This window comes from Gavialis gangeticus, unplaced genomic scaffold, assembly GCF_001723915.1.
Source record: "Gavialis gangeticus isolate Ggan-Ray unplaced genomic scaffold, GavGan_comp1, whole genome shotgun sequence".
Taxonomy (NCBI): domain Eukaryota; kingdom Metazoa; phylum Chordata; order Crocodylia; family Gavialidae; genus Gavialis; species Gavialis gangeticus.
The window spans coordinates 6,493,900-6,499,129 of NW_017729004.1; the positions used below are offsets into that span (position 1 = coordinate 6,493,900).

The 5,230-nt window shown below is 48.1% G+C and overlaps 1 protein-coding gene across 1 annotated transcript in view; it reads left to right on the plus strand.

Annotated features, from left to right (window-relative positions):
• Positions 1–5,230, plus strand: part of KLHL40 (kelch like family member 40) — a 13,348-nt gene that overhangs the window by 1,760 nt on the left and 6,358 nt on the right. The window lies entirely within an intron of this gene.

Consider the following 5,230-nt stretch of genomic DNA (forward strand, 5'->3'; position numbering starts at 1 on the left):
ATAAAACCAAAAAAAAAAAAAAAAAAATCGATGATGGAGTTATTAGGTGGCCCATGGTTCACAGGAGGTCATACAAATGATTATGATGGCTCATTCTGGCTTTATGATTTATGAAGTTCTTATTTCGAGCAAGCTGGTTTGTCCGTCCCTAGCACAGGCAGGTCTCAAGCCTAGCAGGGGCGATGGCTTTGAAGTGAGCATCGTCTGGTTTTGCAACCTGTGCATGTCTACACAAAAGTGCAAGTGTGGCATGTGGTAGCAGACCTGTGCTGCTCCAATCCAGCTGGCTTGGGTAACAGTGGCAGAGCATGAACCCACGTACATGCCCAGGACCCATTGAGAGTTCATAATCTGGGCTCCAGTCCACGCTAACACCCATGCTGTCATGTGTTCCCTCTTATTGCTACCCTTGCTTGCTAGATTAAGCTGGCACAAGCATACTAGCATGTGTTATAATTGTACCATGTGGACATACCCTCTCCGTTCCATTCATCTCGGTCTTCTGCCTCTGGAAACCGCGGTAGGGGTGTCATTTGCTGCTCTAGCAGGGCACGCATGTCCCTCTGTAGCATGCTGGCACTTCGAAGTAACCAAAGGCATGATCAGAGAGATGCAAGCTAGCTCGATTTCCCTCTTACAGAAGGAGCCTGCCTTCCCACTTGCTAATCCCCGGCCTTTGAGAGACCCAATTAATTCGCTATCATCTAGTCAGCAGGGAGCAATACCCAACAGTGTAATCAGCAATCTTGTATGCTCGAGAAATTTTCAGAGATCACAGTGCAGCTGTGTAAAAATGGGAGGAATGAAATAGCAGCACATGCATCTGGACCCCACCGGCCTCATGGGCTCGATTCGTCCCCCACCCCCTGTTTAGGGTGCACACCTGCCCAAGGCAAGCATCAGCATTGTTATTCTGGTATCCCGGGGTCTTAGACCCACTGCACGGATGGAGGGGACCTGTGCACAGGGCCAGGCAACTGAGAGTTTCACCCACGGTAGCCGAGCTCGGGAAGCTGCCTAGAAGGGCAAAATAAAAGGAGGGGAAAAAACCAAGGGAAGAGAATCAGTGGGAAAGAAAGCGGTGATAACGGCACAGCCATTTACCATCTTGGCCAGCTCTTTGCCCATTGCCAACAGAGGGAACGCAGCAGCCTTGGTCATCTGCGGGGAACAGATAAATGAATAGCTTCCTATTCAGCAGAGGCACTTTTCCCCTGAGCAGTGCTGACATGGAGAGCTGCGATGCCAACTAGGAAGGTTGGCCGCCTGCTAGCAAGCCCTGCAGGGAATAAAACGCACTTCTCACTCTCTGCTGCCTGATATCAGCTCGGATGACTCAGCCCAGCATTGCAAGCAAGGCCTTGTCTAACCTGCAGGCTTCTCTTGCCCAACTCAAAGCCTTGCTGGCTCAGTCCCGGGAGGCAAGAGCTCTGGATCATCAGTCCACTTCCAGTCCTGCCACCGGTTCTCTGTGAAGCCTTGAGCAAGTCATTTGATCTCTCAATAGTCCCAGCCATAAAATGGGAACAATTGTCCGGACACGGCTTCACAGCTAAATTCCAGTTTGAGAAGTGCTTTGAAGTCCCTGAATAGAAAATGCTGTCAACATGCACGTCGGGCTATTAGCATGATTATTGAATTGTGCTCTTAGCTGACAGTTTCATTATGAATAAAAAGGTCATTGTGAGAGAGACCTTTTCAGCTGGCATGTCATACAGACCTAGTAGGAAAGCTCTACTTAAAAATATTATAACTATAGCTATATGTTACTTTTATGTATCCGCGTCTATCAACAGCTGGCTGTGCTTCTATGGTTAGGGGCAACTAGGAGTCAAGTTTGCTGCCTTTGGACCCAAGATAGATAGGCCAGGGATAGTCTTATTCATACAAGTTGGACACGCACAGATATAAAAATAACAGTTCGTGAACACCTGAAACCATGCAGATTTTAGCATGAAAGATGATGCGACTGAGAGCTCAGACCCAGAAATGCACTATTATTATGTCCTCTTAGTCATGTCTTCTTCTCAAATACATATATTTCGGCCGCTCAGCCAGAAAGAGAAAATGATATCAGGTGATGAGTCACATGCCATGAATATTAAAGGCAGAGGATGAGAGTTATCCATAGGCATCATCCGCAGAAATCAAGATGAGATCAGAGGCTTCGAGGCTTTTCGCAATAAGAGCCGTATTAGTCAGTGTATGCAGGTGGACCAAACAGAGTTGGTCAAAACATTTCCAGTGGAACAGTTTCCCATTGGAAAATGCTTATTTGCCGAAAGCAAAATGTTTTACAGGAATATGCCAATGTAATTAAAAAAGAAAAAGAAAACCAACAGGAAATTACCAAATAGTCTGTTTCAATAACATCCAAATGCTTCATTTACACTGTTCTGATCATACGGTGCTCTAGCAACAGGGAAGTCAAACTGAAACATTTCAGACTAATTTGCTTTGCAAAAATCCTGGCGATACTGTTTTATTGGTCCCGATTCAGGACACAAGCAGTATTCAAAACTCTCCCAAACTTCCCACAGAAGAAAAAGTCTGTGTTTCAGCCAGCTCTGTCCACAATTCACAACGAGGCTGATTCGCCATCAGTGTTGTTCAACCTCTTCTACTCTTCACGTGAAGGCCATGTGCAGTTTTTTTTCAGGAAGGGACCTAGCACGTCTCATGGGGTGCATGTAGAGACTGGATGCATGCGAGAGATAAGCTAACCCCTCCTGTTTGCCGTCGGGAGGTGTACGCACCATGCTTTGCTTTCATACCCTCCCTCCACCACTGACCTCACACCCATCTATGAAAAAAAGACTGCCCGAGGCAACCAGGGAAATTGTACCTTTGGGGTACGCATATCTATCACATTTTTCCCAGGAAAAGCTCAGGATTGTACAGGTGTACATGTCCATTATCCCATTTCAAATATGCCGGAAAAAATGCACAAACGCCTTTCCCCAGGATTCGTCTATACGGTTATCGTGGGTCAGTCCAGGGGCAATTTGTGCTCCCACTCACCACTGGCTGGCAAAGGAGCACCAAGGCAGCTTGAAACGGTGATATATGTGCAGGTCTGTGCTGCATCCATTTTAATCTGGCTCAAATCCCGGGACAATCAATCCTGGATCAAATGAGATGCATGTTTACAGCTTCAGGGACACGTGCCGTCAGCGGCCACCGAAGGCTCCTGGCAGAAGCTGAGTGCTACGGCGGAGGTGGGTTCTTCTTCAGCAGGCCTTGCAAACAGGTTCTGGGAATTTCTGGAAGCAGGTTTAATGTTTTCTCGGGACAGACGGTTGCCTGTAGAGAAGGAGGCCTGTAGTGCTATATAACTGGTGGCAAAAAATAGCACCCTCCTAAGAACGCTACCTTCCCTCCCAACCAGTGAGTTCTCCTGTCATCCTTTGTTTTACTGCCGAGCATATATAGTTGGGAAGCAACTCCTGGCAGGCACCTAGGATATTGGGAGCATTTAAACTGGGTGCCCAGAGAGGTTATGGAGTCTGCCTCCTTGTTTAAGAGCAGGTTAGACAAGGACTTGTATAGGATGGGTCAGTCGGGGGTTACCCTGCCTGAGCAGGGAGTTCAATTAAATGCGACCTCCTGAGATCCCTTCCTTTTCTACGGTTGTGCGATTTTAATGGAGCACCAGGATCAGTAGAGAAAACTCAGCGTAACTTAGCTGTTCCTGGCAAGGCCAGGCCTGGAGTGGACTCCAGGTTGTGTCTGTAGGTCTGTAGCATCCTAATATCCACAGGCCGGGTGCTACAGAGATGACAACAACTGGCCTTTCCCTTTCTGGGCCCATTATGCAGCCAAATTATCAGCCTGGGGAAACCAGTGGGATACAGGGGAAATCCAATTCTGGATTTTCGGTTCAAATCCATCTCTCTTTGCTGAGGGTCTTCTGCCCAAAGGCTGCCCCCTCACTTTCAACTTGCCCAAAGACAGCTCCTTTGCTCTCCATTCTGCCGCCCAAACGTCTCCCATGTGGCTTCCTGCTGGCTCCGCCAGACCAGCCCTCCTGCTTTTCTTGATGGACACATGCAATTTCTGATGGACAAGTTCAGTTTAAAGTGCCTTCCTAACCTGCCACAAAGGCGTTTGACATCTCCACATTATATGTGGAACTTCTTTGTGTCTGGTTTGCCATTTGATGGTGCCTTATATTAGGTGAATGTGTGGCACTGTTGCCATTTATGGCCTGATTCATATGTTAATCGTGCCATAACTGCAATGTGTGCCAAGGACCTGACTGAGTTCTGTGAGGACAGTGAACTGCCTCTCACAACAGCTGAGCATTATAGTGACTGGTCCTTACAAACCTGCCAGAACAGCCATATTGAGGCTGGAAACTTTGCCAGCTCCATCTAGGAGATCACTAGGTCATCATTAGCATCTTCTCTTTCAGAGAGACTCTTTTAGAGAAGCCTGCAATGAGAAATACTTTGGGCAGCTGCTAAATCATGTATTGTGGATTCTCACAGCGTTGTCTGGAATGACTGCTGACCCATGCAAGGTCACTCGCAGACAGTCCTGCTCTGCGATCAGCTGTACTGAGCACAAGCAAGCAGCTCGCCAGATGCAGAGAGAACAAGATGAACCCTGCTCCAAAACAGCCTGATGCACCAACAAAGCCCTGCAAACTATCCGGCTACAGTATCCATCCAGCACCCATCGCTGTGGTACTGAGCATCTCACAGGCTTCCCACATATGTAGCCTTCCAACACCCCCATGAAGTCAGGAGGTGCTGGCGCTCCCATTTTACACTGGGAAACTGAGGCACAGAGCGCCTCAGGGCTGCATCCAGAAAAAGGTGCGCTCAGGGTCAGGCAGAGGGCCCACAGCAGAGCAGGGAATCTCTTGAGACTTAGGCAGGGGCTCTAACCATTGGACCACACTCTCATCTAACATGCAACACAGCCTGTCACCACCGAAACAGAAGCTCACACATGCCGTAACATTTTCAGAAGGGCCCAGGGGTTTTCAGTGCCCACTGGAACCTGCATTGGCAGATGCATGGGGTAGGCACAGCACCTGCTGATTTTGACCTGCCAGTTCTCTGGGCATCAGTTTCACCATCTGTAAAATGGGTAGAACAGTGCCCTCAGCAATGTAAGGTCTTTGATCTTTGCACTAATAGGCTGACTTCATATGTGGATATATATGCAGTACTCTGCTCACGTGCACGTGTGTACACACACACACACACACACACACACACAC